This window comes from Ursus americanus, chromosome 19, assembly GCF_024610735.1.
Source record: "Ursus americanus isolate L20-20 chromosome 19, mUrsAme1.1.p, whole genome shotgun sequence".
In the NCBI taxonomy this organism is placed as follows: Eukaryota; Metazoa; Chordata; class Mammalia; order Carnivora; family Ursidae; genus Ursus; species Ursus americanus.
In genome coordinates this window covers 55974600-55992583 of record NC_142145.1, presented here as the reverse complement: position 1 = coordinate 55992583, position 17984 = coordinate 55974600, and the positions used below count along the sequence as shown (strand labels likewise).

Genomic DNA, 17984 nt, shown 5'->3' with positions numbered 1-17984 from the left:
ATCAGAGATAGAGACTTCAAAAACAAAAAAGCTGTAGAAATCAATCTACTACCTCAGCCCAAATTTCACTTAGAATTCCTATTAAGTTCCCGAACATGTTTTCTTCATCCTCTCAATTCATCACAAATATATTCTTTGTCTAAAAAGCATAAAAACTGCCTACACCTTGCTCATTTCGTGGATCTCAATTCATTATTGGGCCTCTATGAGCACATAATAACACTTTGGGTTTTTTCTCCTGTTAATCTGTCTCACGTAAATTTAATTCTTTGTCCAGCTATAAATCCTTAAAAGTGTAAAGAAAGAATTTTTGCTTCTCTATTGTATATACCATAACTTCTTTATCCATTCATCCATCAGTGAACAAACAGGCTCTTTCTATATATTGGCTATTGTAATAATGCTGCAGTAAACATGGGGATCCATACGTATTTCCAAGTATTTTTGTTTTCTTTGCACAGATATCCAAAAGTGGGATTCTTAGATAATATGATAGTTCTATCTTTAATTTCTTGAGGAACCTTCATACTATTTTCCATAGTGGCTATACCAATTTATATTCCACCAACAGTGCATGAGGAGGGTTTTCTGTTCTCCATACCTGCATCAATACTTACTTCCTGTGTTTCTGGTAATAGCCATTCTAACAGGTGTGAGCAGATATCTTATTGTGGTGTTCATTTACATTTCCCTAATGATTAATGATGTTGAGCATCCTTTCATGTACCTGTTGGCAACCTGCAGGTCTTCTTTAGAAAAGTGTCTATTCAGATCTGCTTCTCATTTTTAAAATGGATTGTTTCCTTTTTTGCTAGAGCTGTAGGAGTTCTTTATATTTTCTAAATATTAGTCCCTATCAAATATATGATTTACGAATATTTTCTCCTATTCTGTAGGTTGCCTTTTCATTTTGTTGATGACTTCTGTTGCTGTGCAGAAGCTTTTTTTTTTTTTTTTAAAGATTTTATTTATTTATTCGACAGGATAGAGACAGCCAGCGAGAGAGGGAACACAAGCAGGGGGAGTGGGAGAGGAAGAAGCAGGCTCATAGCGGAGGAGCCTGATGTGGGGCTCGATCCCCTAACGCCGGGATCACGCCCTGAGCTGAAGGCAGACGCTTAACCACTGTGCCACCCAGGCGCCCCTGTGCAGAAGCTTTTTAATTTGATGTAGTCTCACTTGTTTATCTTTGCTTTTACTTTTGGTGTCAGATTCAAAATATCATTGCCAAGACCTATGTCAAGGTGCTCAACACCTGTTTCCTTCTAGGAATTTTATGGTTTCATGACTTACACTCTTTAACTTTGAGTGGATTTTTGTTTAGGGTACAAGATAGTAGTCCAGTTTTCCCAAGACCGTTTATTGGAGAGACTGCCCTTTCCCCATGTATATTCTTACCTCCTCTGTTGTACATTAACTGACCATGTATGTATAAGTTTATCTCTGAGTTCTCTACTCTGCTCCAGTGACCTCTGTGCCTCTTTTTATGCCAGTAACATACTGTTTTAATTACTACAGCTTTGTAATATAGCTTGAAATCAAGAAGCATGATGCCTTCAGCTTTGTTCTTTCTGAAGACTACTACTTTGGCTATCTGAGGTCTTTTGTGGTTCCATAGAAATTTGTTTGTTCTATTTCTGTGAAAAACGCCACTGGAATTTTGATAGGGATTGCACTGAATCTAGAGATTGCTTTGGCTAGTATGGACATTTTAACAATATTGATTCCTCCAATCCATCAGCACGGAATCTCTCTCCATTTGTGTCATCTTCAACTGCTTTCATTAACGTCTTCTGGTTTTCAATACACAGGGCCTCGCCTCTTCAGTTAAATTTATTCTTAGGTAATTTTTTCTTTTTGATGCAACTGTAAATGGGACTGTTTTCCTCATTTCTCTTTTTCACAGTTCATTATTAGTATACAGAAATGCAACAGATTTTGTATATGGATTTTATGTCCCAAAACTTTACTGAATTCGTTTACCAGATCTAATAGTTTTTTGGTAGAGTTTTCAATATATATAATCACGTCATCTGCAATGACAATTTTACTTCCTCCTTTCCAATTTAGATGTCTTTTATTTCTTTTTCTTGCCTAACTGCTGTGGCTAGGACTACCCGTACTGTGTTGAATAAAAATAGCAAGAATGGACATCCTTTGTCTTGTTCCTGATTGCAAATGAAGTGCTTTCAACCTTCCACTGTTGACTCTAACATTAGCTCTGAGCTTTGACCTTTATTAAGTCGAGGCACATATGACCTTTATTATGCTGAGGCATATAACATCTATACCTGGCTTTGTTGAATGTATTTTTTCTTCATAAATGGATGCTGAATTTTGTCAATTGCTTTTTCTGCGTGTATTGAGATATGATTTTTTTTTAAAGATTTTATTTATTTTTATTTGACAGAGATAGAGACAGCCAGCGAGAGAGGGAACACAAGCAGGGGGAGTGGGAGAGGAAGAAGCAGGCTCACAGCGGAGGAGCCCGATGTGGGGCTCGATCCCATAATGCTGGGATCATGCCCTGAGCTGAAGGCAGACGCTTAACCACTGTGCCACCCAGGCGCCGCGAGATCATATGATTTTTACCCTTTATTTTTCAATATGCTATATCACATTGACTGATCTGAGGATGTTGAACCATCCCCATATACCTGGAATAACTCCTATCTGATCATCATGTATGATCCTTTTGGCGTACTGCTGAATTTGGTTTGCTAATATTTGTTGAGAATTTTTGTATGTATATTCACATCATGGATAGCGGTGGCAATTTTTCTTCTCTTGTGATATCTTGTCTGGTTTTGGTATCAGGATAACGCTGGCCCCATAAAATTATTTTGGAAGAATTCCCCCCTGTTCTATTTTGTGGAAGAGTTTGAGAAGAACTGGCATTAATTTATTTGAATGCTTGGTAAAATTCACCACTGAAGCCATCTGTTTACAAGCCAACTTACCTTTCACCTATTTGCCTAAACCCCACTTACCACCTCTGGCAACCAGCAGTATGTTCTCTGTATCTATGAGCTTTGTGTTTTTGTTTTGTTTTAGATTTCACATGTGAGATCATATGATATTTGTCTTTCTCTGTCTGACTTATTTCACTGAGTGTAATGCCCTCAAGGTCCACCCATGTTGCTGCAAATGGCAAGACTTCATTCATTCTTTAATAATTAATTATTATTAATTCTAATAATATTTCATTGTACACATATACCACATCTTTATTCATTCATTTACCAATGGACACTTAGATTGTTTCTATTGCAAATAATGCTACAATGAACACGGAAGTGCATAAATCTTTTCGAGTTAGTGTTTTCATTTTCTTTGGAAAGATATCCAGAACTGGAACTGCTGAATTTTTTGAGGAATCTCCATGCTGTTTTCCATAATGATTGCACCAGTTTACATTCCCACCAACACTGCCCAAGGATTCCCTTTTCTCCACATCCTCACATTCACTTGTTATTTCTTGTAAGTGTATGATTCTGTGGCATTAAGTACATTCATGCTGTTGTGCAAGTGTCACCACATTCATCTCCAGAACTTTTTCATACCCCAACTGAAGCTCTATAGCTATTAAACAATAACTCCCCATTTCCACTTCTCCCAGCCACTGGTAACCACCATTTTACTTTCTGTCTCTATAAATTTAACTGTCTAGATACCATGTATATGTGAAATTTTATAATATTTGTCTTTTTATAACTGGTTTATTTCATTGAGCATGTCTTCAAAGTTCACCCATGTTGTAATGTGTCAGAATTTCCTTCCTTTCAAAGGCTAAATTAATACTCTCTCCATTGCATGTATATACCACAATTAGTTTATCCATTGATGGACACTGAGGTTGTTTCTACCTCTTGACCACTATGAATAATGCTATGAACACAGGTGTCCAATAGACTGTACAACATACTATCAAAAATACATTTTTATGCTTGTATTTTCCTCATGAGCCCTTCCTTTTCTTTTAGGCTTAAACTGTCTCTACTTCGAAATCAGAAAATATACTCATTCCTACTTCCTTTAACTTCTTTTGACATTTAACTCTACCCATCTATCTGTAATGCCAATGTTTAAGATCATTCTTATTCCTTTATATCCCCATATCTGTCTTCTAGTCTGGGTTTCTAGTCTGTTTCAGTACTTGGTCTTTCCATTCTTGTACCAGTACTCTACAGTTTTGTTCTTTTGCATTTGAGTATTTTATTTTTTATACTTTTCTGTATAGCTTTATAATAAATTTTAGTCCATCATTTTTTTCCATAATTGTCTTTCCAATTCTCACCAAATAAATTTTAGAATAATTTTGACAAGTTAAAAATGTTGACACCTGGGTCAAAGAAATAAACATAAAAATTAAGCCACAAAAATACGAGAAGGGTGCTTGGGTGGTGCAGTTAAGCCTCTGATTCCTGGTTTTGACTCAGATTGTGATCTTAGGGTCATGAGATGAGACCTGCATGGCGTTCCAGACTCAGTAGGGAGTCTGCTTGAGATTATCTCTCCCTCTCCTTCTGCCCCTCCCACTTGGGCTTGTGCTCGCTCTTCCTCTAATAAATAAATAAATCTTTAAAAAAATACTAGGAAAAATTCTTTAAGATAGGTAAGTTTTTCTAAAATGTGATATAAAAGCCGAAAGTCATTTTGTTAGAAATCCTAAATAAAAACTGTAAACTAGAAATGCAAATATCACAAACAGAAATCAGACAACAAATGAAAACATCTGCAATACAAATGGAAAGGACTAATAATCAAAGAGTTTTAAACAAATCACTAGAAAACAGACAACTTACCAAAAAAAAACAAAAAACCAGAAGATACGAAGAGGCAGTTTAAGGAACAAGAAAACACAGAGAAGTATTCAAATCCATTTCATAATTTTAAAACTATAAAACAATGAGTCACCTTTTCACTTAAAAGACTTAATAAAGATTAAGGCTGTGTTGGCAAGGGTTCAGGGAAACCTGAAGACTCTTAACATTGCTAATGGTGATGAAACTGGGATGACCTCTTTGGAAAGGAATTTGGTTGAGTCATTAAAATATAAATGCAGTCTTCTGTCTTAATAATTCAACTTTTAGTAATTTATCCTATATGTGTGCTACACAGATATGCAAAGATTATAAAGAAAGACATCCGGGGTATCTGGGTGGCTCAATCAGTTAAGCGTCCAACTCTTGATGTCAGGTCATGATCTTGGGGTTGTGAGATGGAGCCCAACAGCGGGCTCGGAGTCTGCTTCTCCCTCTCCCTCTGTTCCTCCCCTGCCACTCGAGTGCTCTCTCTCAAATAAATAAACAAAATCTTAAAAAAAAAAAAAAAAAAAAGACATCCACTAAAATGTTACTTGTATGCCCTAAATACTGGGAGAAAAAAATCTAAATATCCACTTATAAAAACCTGATTAAACAAAGTATAGTACATCTTTTATGCTGAAAATTGTGCAAATAATACAATGAGCCTTTAAAAAAAAAAAAAACCTATTTTTTTTCTTGACATTTCCTCTTCTGTAGAACCTGTAAATGTTGGGAGTGCCTCAGGACTGTATCCTAGACCCTTTTCTATTCTCACTCCCTAGATGACCTAATCCAGATTCATGGCTTTAAGTACCACTGAAATGCCAATGACATCTAACTCTGTACCTTTAAACCTTATCTAAAACTCTCTATTTATATATCCAACTGTCTATTTGCCATCTTCACATCAATGTCTAATAGGCATATGAAACCAAAAAGGACAATAGAGAATTCTTGATTTTCCCTGTCAAATTTTCTCCTCCACACCCCCATCCAACTTCTCCACTTCAAGAAATGGCACCACCATCCATCCATCACTTTAAGCCAAAAAATCCAGAAATGTTGACTCCATCTCTACTACATAACGCAAATTAAATCTATGTCCTTTCATCTTGATTGCTACCCATCCCGAGCTCCTATTATCATTTGAACAGGCTACTGCAAAAACTTCACAAATGTTTTCCATTGCTTCTACTCTTACCTCACTTCTTCCTTCCTCTTCCTCTCTCTCTCTCTCTCACCCCTATACACACCTTCTACAGGCGGCAGAGGGATCTTTTAAAACTACAAATTGGATGATACCACTGCCCTGCTTAATTTTTTTATTGACTTCCCACTGAACTTAGAATAAAATCTAAACTCAAACTATGTATACTATATGAAGAATTATGGAGCAATTTTTAAAGCATTCAAAATCCTCAAAGAGATAAGAGAAGATTGATAATATGCAGCAAGATTAAACAGAACCAAGAAGAAATACAGAGTAGAAAAGTATAATGGCTAAAATAAAGAACTTTATAAATCTGATAAATAATAAAATGGATAAGCCAAAGAATAAATTAATGAGCCAGAAGATCAGGTAGAGGATCGTTGCAGAAGGCATTAAAAGGGGATTAAAAAAACAAAAAAAGGGAAAATATTAAAAGTAAGAGATATAAAGAAGTTAGAAACAACAGAATCCATATAATAAAATTCTAAGAAAAAAATGGAGAAAACAAAATATTGGAAAAAATCAATAATTTTTCAGAATTGATGAAAAGAAGAAAGACCTCAGATTAAAGTTTCTAGAATACATCCCGGCACACAGTAGATTCTGAATAAGTATTGGCTGAATCAATGAATGAAATAAGCCAGGAAAGTAATTACACCCAGACACATTATAAATTGGAAAAGACAAAAATTTCAAAATCTTCTAGAGAAGAAGTACAGGTCACTCTGAAAGGAAAAGAAATCAAATGGATATCAGAACTTCCAAAACACAACACCAGTGGCAAAAGGATAATGCAATGATATTTTCAAAATACTAAAGGAAAAGAATTTCAAACCAAAAATCTGTAATTAAACTAATCTATTATTTAAAAGCGAGGGTTACCTAAAGATATTTTCAGGCATAAAAAGCCTTAGAATGTTTATGTACAAACACCCTGTTGAAACTGCTTTTATATAGGCACTCAAATAAGAATTGAAATAAATCTGTGAGGGCACTAGACATGATACATGCTAGTAAGAGTGAGTAAATAACCTAATAAAGTACATTTTATATAAAAGGTAAGAAAAAGGATGGATGGATGCTTGAAAACCCCTAACAATCCAGAACTAAAATTCAACAGAACATCAACATGGCTACTGGGAAACTGAGGGTGGAGGGTGGGGTGGAGCAGACGAGTGGACAGTGAGAAAGCAATTAAAGTACTTGTCTTGTTTGGAGGGAAGATATATATTTTATGTATATTACATATATACGTATATATACACACACACAAACACGCGCACACGTGTATATATTAAGAATAAAAAACTAGAAGGGGGGCGCCTGGGTGGCACAGCGGTTAAGCGTCTGCCTTCAGCTCAGGGCGTGATCCCGGCGTTATGGGATCGAGCCTCACATCAGGCTCCTCCGCTATGAGCCTGCTTCTTCCTCTCCCACTCCCCATGCTTGTGTTCCCTCTCTAGCTGGCTGTCTCTATCCTGTCGAATAAATAAATAAAATCTTTAAAAAATAAAAATAAAAAACTAGAAAATTAACTAGAAGTTTAGTAAACAGGATGTAAATAATTTCTAATGCATTATTATAATAAATGAAAATGGATTAAACTCATTAATCAAAAGATAAGAATCTCTGTGGCTGGATAAAAATAAGATTCAGCAACATACTTTGTAAAAGAAACTACAAAAGGATACTAAAAAGGTTGAAAATAAAAGAGAAAGAAGATGTACCAGGAAAAATAAACCCAGGCAGGTAGTTAGACTATGTTAGTTTGTTTGTTTACCCCATCATGAATAATTCAGACCTTTCCTGGTCTGGCCTCAACTCTCAGCCATTCCTGGGCCTGTGGATTCCACCACCGCATTAAAGCTCACAGGCTAAGGAGTATCTGTTTCCTTCATAGGAAAGGGCTTCATTTTCTGTTTTCTATTGTGATGATGAGTCCTTTTTCCATTTCAGGCACATGCAGATTCCTCTTTCTAGCTTTCAAACTCAGCTGTGTATTTTTTACATGTTTTATTTTTATCTAGTATTTCCACATATTTGAAAAAGAAGGCAACTTCCCCAGTCTACCATTTTGTCTAGAAGTCTCCAAAACGTCCACTTTAAATACAACTGAAAAACAAAGTTAAAGTTACTTAAATTCTTCATCTATATTACAAAGTGATAAAGCTCAACTAATAAAGACATGGAAAGTAATAAAATGATATCTTATCATAGTCCTTGGAACATATAAAATATTCAAACACTGCCCTCTAAATTCACTACTAATTTTACATTCTACAAAAAGAAAGTAAAGATAGAACCATAAGCATGGAATGAGAATTCCATTTTTCCTGTTTCAGCTTTCACTAGGTTGCAGCTGCTCTGGGGGTAAAAATGCTTCCTCCAAAATTGTTTAAAAAAAAAAAAGGCAACTAGTAAAGGATCAAATTATAGCAACAGAATTAATGATCCTTAAGAGTCATTCAGTCAGGGAAGTGACCATCACTTTCTTTATGATTTTATCTTGGAACCTGAAATCCAAGACTGTATTCTGAGACCTACCACTGACTTTTTGGTTGACCTTTATCACATCTCAATATTTCTATCTCTTCTTAAAAGTAATGTTAGGCTAGATGACAGTGCAGATCTCCTATCCTTCCAAAATTGTGATTCCAGAATAAGAGGCTTAGAATAATTTCACTCCAAATTCTATTTTTCTATGAATGCAAAAATGATAGCTTAAATTAAAAAATTATGACATCCTTATTTCCCCCCAAGCAAAAAAGTATAAACCATTACACACAAATACTAAGTATTCCCTACTTAAAGACCATACAGCTTAATTCCCTCACATTTTAAAAGTGGTTCTAAGGGACGCCTGGGTGGCTCAGTCCATTGAGCATCTGCCTTCAGCTCAAGTCATGATCCCAGGAGTCCCGCATCGGGCTCCTTGCTCAGCAGGGAGCCTGCTTTTCCCTCTGCGTGCCACTCTCCCTGCTTGTGTGCTCTCTCACTCACTCTCTCAACTTGACCAGAAACAAAAACAAAAATAATGGAAAAGGCCTCACAATAAATGGCGTGTTTCTGAGATATTAACCGGACTGTCCCCCCACTTAACTACTTAAACCATTCAAGGGAGAATTCAGTCTACGAAAGGGGATTGTGCATTCTTTATCACACCACTGGTTGACTTTCACTACAATATTTTCTGGCAACTATTCCATAACATTTTCCCACAAGAATACGATGGTTGTATTCCAGACCAAGAAATTGTATTCCAAACCAACAGCATGCAAAAGATGAAGACAAACATCCACATCCTTTAAAATAAACTGTCCTCAACAATGTACTTAAAAGTCCTTAAGGAAAGTCTATGGTCTATTTTATACAGTTTTATATTAATTTTTATAATGATCATGTATTACTTGTATAGTCTAAAAAATTGAAATTAAAAAAATAATAAAATAGGTCAACTTCCACTTGGTTTGCTCTGGAGACCTGTAATGTTCTACGGGAAAGTATAATGAGATGGCAGGTGAGAGACTGCCTCAGACATAGGTAGAAGAAAGTAAAAGGTACTTTTATGTGTTTTATGTTTTCTAACCCAGCCACCAGAATAGGAAAGGAAGGAAAAGATTCAGGACAGAAGCTCAACCCAGTAAATACAGTCTGCTTTTGGGTTGGTGCTGCTAAATACTGTATCTTTCAGGAATCTAACCATGGCAGGTAATTCAGAAGACTATTCAAAGTAAATACAAGATAAATGGTCAATTTGGTTTAGCTATATGTGTATTATTACTTTCAAAATTCCACAAAAGTAAACCTATGGTACGAAACAGAGTAATATTTAGATACTCCAATTGCCTGAAATATAAACAACCAGTATCTACTAATCCCAGCCAAGCCTAAGGCAAAACATATTAGGAGAAATTTAGCAAAATAAGTACTAGAAGACCTGAGTTCTTATGTAACTCTAAGTAACTCTTTGGGTCTCAGTTTTCTCATTTTAAAATTAGGTCCATTCCAGCTCTAAAATTCTACCATTCTTTATCTCCCCCCACTCTTTCCTCAATATAGACAGAGGGTGAAAGTATGTCCAATAAGCATTGGTCTAGAAGAACTGATTCTCCTTATAACTTCAAAAAATGAATATGTGATGCTGAACTATTTAACTATGGGTATTTCCTTTAGATATCATGCCCCACTTTGCTCAGGTAAATTTTTTAAAAAGATTTGACAGAGAGAGAGCATGAGCAGAGGGAGGGGCAGAGGGAAAAGGAGAAGCAGACGCCCTGCTGAGCAGGGAGCCCGATGTGGGGGTTGATCCCAGGACCCTGGGATAATGACCTGGGCGGAAGGCAGACGCTTAACTGACTGAGCCACCCAGGCGCCCCACTCATACAATTTTCTATCACTTAACATTTACTAAAGCATCTATATGCTAAGCAATGGAATTAAAGATAAACAAGACACGATTCCAGCCTAAAGGAAATTTACTGTTTTTAAGGGGCAAAAGACAAGTTAATTAGTGTATGGAACAATAAATGTTACAGAAATAAGGCAGCACTACCACAAAGAGATCACCCAACTCAGGTGCATATATATGGGGGTGTGGTTGGGGGATCTCAAGAAGAGATAACACTAGGATAGTCCACTACATCCAACACTAAGGATGACCAACAGGCAGGTAGATATGGACAGGGCTGTAGAGGGAGAAGGATAAGCATGTGCACAGATATGGACACATACTCCCACACAAGAAAGCAGGCCACACTGAAAGGATAGCAAAACTTGAAGCACAACGGGTAGAAAATGTATCTAAAGAAAGTAGGAAGGGATCACATCATGAAGCACCTTGTGATTGTGTTGTTTGATCTGAATGATTACAAAAACCACTTTAAGACTTTTAAAAAGGCAATGACATAATTCAAGTAGTGTTCAGAAAGGTGTTGCTGGTGAAACTTTGGAAGACAGATAAAGAGAAACAAGATGAGAGACAAGTAGACCACTTTAAGTATAATGATCAGATTGTGAGGTAGGAAGAATAGTAAACAAGAGCAAGGAGGTTAGAATGACACCCAAGTTTCTGGCTCTAGCAACAGGAAGTTGCTGAAAGTAATTTAAAATACAACAATTTAAGGGGCATCTGGGTGGCTCAGTCAGTTGGGCATCTTACTCTTGATTTGGACTCATGTCATGATCTTAGGGTCATGGGATCGAGCCCTGCATCTGGAAGCAGGGCAGTGTGCAACATGCTCAGTGAGAAGTCTGCCTGAGATTCTTTCCCTCTCCCTTTGCCCCTCCCCCAACACATATGTGCACGCTATCTCTCAAATAAATCTTAAAGAAAATAATTTAAAAGAAGCAATTAACATTTGTCTATTGTATTTATCTCCTAACCGTAGCAACTAAATAATACCTCAAATTTTTAAAAAGCAAAATTCTCATTCCTTTATTACACAATATTTACAAAAGAGATTAGTGGTAAAAAGATGTTTTTTGACACTGTCAAACACAGGACCATAAAGGACCACATTCTAACAATATATCTAAACTCTTAAAGTAATACAGGAAGTTGTGTTACAATGATCTCTCTGCCCTGGATATCTAATAAATCTACATATACATTTATTTCCACAACTGTTAAGGTGTATTATATAAAATACTTATCTGCAATTGAGAGAGGTGGCATAAATGACTTCTAAAGTGTGAAGATTCAATAAATAAGTTGCTGACTTACTGACTCTAGCCCTATAGGGTTCTAAATTGTGCAACTTCCATAGACCAGTAGAGGGCTGCAACAGCTCAGAGAAAATGGTTAGGCATAGCTTTCCTTGCATTGCTGGCACTGGGAGCTGAAAAAATTACCAATGGCTAAAGCAGAAATCTAATAGAATCTATGTATTCACTTCACTGTCAACAGATTCTAAAAGGGGTCAGGAATAATTCTCCAAATCCTGATAACTAGAAACACTCATTATTAAGCATTTTGTCACCAAATCCTTTCTCTTCTGTCAAAATGGTAAAGTGTTTGGAAGCCAAGTAAAATCTCACCAACGTACAGTAATTACGAGGAAAAAAAGTCAATCAAAATGAGTTAGCAAATCATCACTTCCTTTCAGACCCACTACTCCACACTGCTCCTATCAGACTAATCTTCCTAAAAACAATTACGTTGTTAGGTTATTCTTACGTCTACTTTATCAACTCTGTTCTGCACATAGTACAGTGTTGAAATCTAACTTTCCCTTGCCTAGATTTTAAGGTGGGTTTTTACCTCAGGTACACAACCTCATATTCAACTCCCCTTCTCAGACCACTCCTACTATTACGTACAATATGCAATAAAGTTAAAATGGAAAGAGGTCACTGAAGTGAACTTTGAAGAAACAAAATTACATAGGTCTAGAGAAAGGGAAATGCCACTGTTGGGAAGTTTGTACAAAGAAAAGGAGATAGGAATTCCCCTGTGGCAGCGAGGAAATGGCTCCAGGAAAAGTATATAGGGGGCTTCCACTGAATTTGTAATGTTTAATTCTTAAGCTGGTGATAGGTACCCAGGAAGTTCATTATGCTGTTTCCTGTACCTCTGATAGTATTTGAAATATTTCAAAATAAAAAGGTTTTGGTATTTTAACTTTGTCCCCTCTCCTGCCCCTCAAGAGACAAGCAACTGATCTTTGCAACATAAATCTGGTGCCATTCTAAATACTCCTCACAGTTTAATCCCAAGTAATGCCCTAACTCACTTTTACTGCTATCTCTTAAAATGACAGGGCACATATTTTACCTTCCAATGGAAGGATTTTTAATTGCTCAGATAATTTGGTGTACTTTTAACATTGGTACATAAAAATATAAGAGATTTAGGATAAAGGTCATGGCATTAAAAAAAAAAAAGAATACTTTACAAGAATCACTGCTTCTATAATTATAAACCTGTGATCCTGAAACTCATCTTATCTATGCCCAAACTCTTTATGCAGTTGAGAAACTTCTGAAATTAGTACCCTATGAGAGAGCAATGCTGGTGGAAGTATTAAATTATTTCTAATCTGCATACCACACTATTCCTACCCTGACCCAACTATAGCATGGATTGTAACACTGCTTCAAACTAGAGCCAAAATTTATAGCTTTCATATGACTTCACACCAGGGTTAAATTCTTTGGGCTTTATTTCAATACTTACCTCCTACCTCACTTTTTCTGCATCCTGCATATGGTCCAACATAACCAACTTACTATACTATCACAAGAATTCAGGATAAGTGCAGCTTTCAGGGCATTTAAAAGAAAACATGCTCTAAACTGGCTTATATGTAATATATATGTAATATATGTATCAATTACTGGTAGCTTTTTTAGGCCACAACAATTATAAACCGGTCCCTTACCAAAGTATTCTGAAGAGACTAATAAGGAGAAGTACGGTAATGGGGGAAACTGAACAGAGTAAATTCAATGCATTAAAATAACTGTAAGAAACTAAGAAGAAAAGGGTAGTATTGTGAAAACTCCAATCCCCACGGGAAAGAATACATGCATGTTTTGTTTTACTTTTAAAAGAAAACATTTCTGGATACATAACCACACAAATGTTATAAAGTGGAAAAAAAGGCAAATCTCACTGATAGTACCAATATTAAAACAGCTTTATCTATCAAAAGGAAATGAAATATACTATAAAAATAATGCCTAAAAACACAAGTTTAGGACTATTTAAGAATATAATAATTCCAGATTAAAACTGAACTTAAATTTTCAAGTCAGTAATTCTTAGTCTTAGTAATGTTTACAGAACCTCTCCCTAATTATGGATCCTTGCTTTAAGTAACTATCTCTTCCTGCTAGATTTTAAGCTCCATACAAGCAGAGAATGCTGTCTTCTTCAGGTATGTGCTTAGCGCAATGGGACTTAAAACCTAACAACCTTATCAATGATCTTCTTGTCTCTCATTGAATTCCATACAATTTCTATAATTGTTTTCTAAGGAAATCATTTCCCATCTTGAAAATTCATTTTTATTAATAAGTCCCTCATCCTAGTAATTTCATGTGCTACCTATCTTTTTTCCTTAGTCTTCTTATGCCAATCAAACCATTCTCCTGTCACTGGCATTGGGGTGATTCTCGGTCACTCAATAAATATACAGTGACTCTTTACAGTGTGATGAAATTCGGGTGTACAACACCAAACAAGACAGACACGATCTACGTCCTTGCAGGGCTTACCTCGTTCCTTTCTACACCAACCAGGAAAAAAATCAGATGTTTAAGAATAATACTGTCCTGGGGTGCCTGGGTGACTCCGTCAATTACAGGTCCAACTCTTGATTTCAGCTCAGATCAGGATCTCAGGGTCATAGGATCAAGTCCCGCATCCAGCTCTACGCTCAGTGTGGAGTCTGCTTGTCCGTCTCTCCCTGCTCCTCACCCGCTCATGCTCTCCACCCTCCTCAAATAAATAAAATCTTAAAAAAAAAAAAAAAAAAGGAACACTGTCCTATTTCACGTTTTGTTCATTGAGTGTAAACCCTTAAAAAAGACAGAGACCATAACACTGTCTTTGCATATATTTTCCCAAACACCTGGCCTCAACAATGATAAGTGCAATGCTGTTCATAAAAACATTTATTTAAAATTTGTAAACTATGAAATGTTTAAAATCTTCTTCATTATATCCGTAATATTTGTTCAACTTGAAGATTCAAAAGTAAAAAGATAAAAATTCTAGTTACTTTCAAATTCAATACCCAGAGATAAATTATCACACCGTCAGACTGGATCATTCAGCCCTTTCACCCTTTGTAAAAATCCATAATCCTAACACAAAATAATTACTTTTCCCTAAAAGGGTAAAAATGTATCTGTTATTTTATCCTTTTCTCTCGTAATAATACCACCAACTTCTCTGAAGGTGTACTTTTGTGAGGAAACAATACAGTCACAAATTTTAATCAAATCTCATCTCTAAAATCGGAATAAGATATGGAGTGCCTGGCTGTCTCAGTAGGTAGAGCATGTGACTCTTGATCTCTGGGTCTTGAGTTTAAACCCCACACTGAGCACAGAGATTACTTAAAAATAAAAAAAAAAAATGTGGGAATAAGATAAACTTCAGAAGGTCACTGTAAGGAGTTAATGAAAAGTTATGTGGAGAGCCTATTACCAATCACAGAACACTTGTAATTACACCTGTACCAGTCTTTGGCACTTCATAATGTACATGACTTAAATGTGAGACTCCAGTTTTCCCCTATGCTCAAAGGATTCTCACTGTTTTCTGCTACTTCTTCCCTAACATCTGAGTTCACAAAAATTATAGGCAGGAGAAACTCTTGGACTCAGGGTATGAAGGAATAATAAAAGAGCCCAAAGAGTTATCATCTCAATAAGGTAACAGTTTGGAGAGAGCCAGTTTCTTCTGGGGTTTGCCAAAAAGCTGTAAAATGTAAGTTCTGATTTAAATGATAAATTAGAAAAAATAATTAACACGTATAGAAGATTAACAATCTCTAATACACAAAGAATATCCAGAGGGGGAGGTTAACCCTTTTATTACACAGTTTTTTTATTTTAATAATAAGCATATATTATTTTTGTAATTTGAAAACACAATAAAAGTGTTTTTGAAATTCTATAAATTCTTGATTGCCACTCCTAGAAGTTTCCAATAAGACACAACGAAGAAGAGGGAAAAATGGCCAAAGGATATGTCAATGTCAATTCACAAAAGAGAAAATGCAAATGATCATTTCCTGATATATTAGCTAATGATCCAAATTCTTGTAGCTAAAATCAATATTCATACCATAATTAAAGTAAGAGCCTTGAAACGTAAGTGCTAATACTTTAATAACACAAATTTAAGTTGTCAACCAACAACAGATAGGTATAGATTTTTTTCAACTGGCTGCAAAAGCAAAGGAACACTAGCGTCTGAACTAGGAGGAGGAGCCAGGAAGGAGGAAAAAGGACAAAGGAAAGGAAGAATGAGTAAGCCAATTTGCTGTCAAACATTACTGTTTACTTTCAATGATAGGAGGACAAACAGAAATTCAGTAAGGAGATATTTTTTATTCTGTTCAATGCAACTTAAAGAGAACATTCATCTTTATTCTTGAGATGTTTTAATGAACACGGGAAGACAGGGATAATTTCTGAAGGCTGAATAACCACCAGTAGAAGATCCACCTCAACATAAATCTATAAATGAATTAAGCTGATCCCAAGAAAAATTTCTCTTAAAGTAACAAACTTACATTTATACAGCACTTATAAATTGCAAGTTAGTTCATGAGTACTAGTATCTAAAGTTGGAGATATTCCGGTGACACCTTTTTGAAGTATTTTCATAACTAGATATATAAGATACCTACTCCCATCATTGATTAAAATAACATATATGAAAGTATCTAACAGTATAAAAGCTCAAAGAAATTAAATTTGATCACCAAGTAACTTTCAAATACTCAAAATTAAACTCGGATAAAAAGAACTTACTTTAACTCAGAGGTTGCGAGACTTTAGTACCGAACAACAGAATGTAACAAGTCTTTCTTCTGCCTTATAATATTTTTTTGCAAATTAAGGTAAGAAACATTCCGTAAAATTTTAATTTTCTCCTGTCTTCAACGTCATTATGAATCACCACTAATTAGTAAAGTGGTATAAAGAATGTTTTTAGTATTAACTTCCACCCTGCTTGTTTAAGTTTCAGAAGAGGTATAACAAAATAGAAAGAAAGCTGTGTACAACGTGCCTTTGATAGAAAAAAACAGAATGAGTATGTGTGTTTTTTCTCTCTTCCTTTAGATTTGCTAATGCTTCTCTTCCTCAAGTGAATTACAAGAGCCAGAACTTTGCCAGAGAATTTTAACCTGGATGGTTCAACACCATCAGGTTAGCTGATATGTTGCTGATCTCAGACTAGTTGTGAAATTCAAGGGATCTGATGTAAAAAGTACTTTATGAACTAGGGTGTCTCGGTGGCTCAGTCAGTTAAGTATCTTGATTTTGGCTCTTGATTTCAGCTTAGGTCATGATCTCAGGGTCCTGGGATCCAGCCCCACATTGGGTTCCCCACTCAGCAGGAAGTCTTGCTTGAGGATTTTCTTTCCCCTTCCCCCTCTTTGTGCTTGTGCATGCTCTCTTAAATAAATAAATAAATTCTTCATGAGTTATATAGCACCATAATTCTTACATACTATTATCTTGTATACTGAGTCAATACAGCTATTTCTAGGAAGAGAGAACCACACAAGCATGGTTTTTGTTCTCTCTTAGAATTCAGGAGGCAGACAAAACTCCTATGTAGGAGGAAGAACAATCTAAGAAGCTACAAGATTCTCTCACACCTCTTTCAAGTAACAAAGAAGTTTAAAAATACGATTTTTGGGGGTGTCTGGTTGGTTCCACTGGTAGAGCATGTGACTCAATCTTGGCCTAAGTTCAAGGCCCACATTGGGTATAGACATTAAAAATAAAAAAAAATCTTTAAAAAAGTAGAGAAAATATGATATTTATCACTAATATTTGTGATACTTCCCCCAATTATGGCCCTAATACAAACCGAAAGCCAGAAAAGTAAACTACTATATATTTTTAAACAATTTTAGTGGAATATTAAGGGATTGGCCAAAGAAGAGACAATACTTAAGATGCCAAAGAAAAAGAAATTATTTCCACCTTATTACTTGCAGCTTCATGTTCACCTCTTCTACTTATCTCAATCTGGAAGCATTTCTGTGTTTAAACTTAATTTTCTAACAATTTCAGAATTTGAATTTCTTAGAATTTTGGAGGGTCTCATTAATTGGAAAATCTAGTCTTGGATGCTATTTTTCTAAACTGCACATATTTACTATAAAAGTAAATTACTAATAAAAGTCCTAAATGAGTTTGGTTAGTGATCTTTTCTTCTCCAGTCACAGACATTTCTTTAGAAAAATGGCACCAACGTGAAGGAAGAGTTTGTTAAA

General features: G+C 35.6%; 1 protein-coding gene across 4 annotated transcripts in view; it reads right to left on the bottom strand.

Annotated features, from left to right (window-relative positions):
* Positions 1-17984, bottom strand: part of ANKRD12 (ankyrin repeat domain 12) — a 122309-nt gene that overhangs the window by 100125 nt on the left and 4200 nt on the right. Inside the window, exon 2 of one of the 4 annotated variants that reach the window (XM_087869972.1) lies at positions 14236-14474. The exons of the other annotated variants lie outside the window; for them this stretch is intronic. The gene's annotated coding sequence lies outside the window, so the exon portion shown is untranslated. The remainder of the gene's footprint in view (positions 1-14235; positions 14475-17984) is intronic. 4 annotated transcript variants of the gene reach the window in all.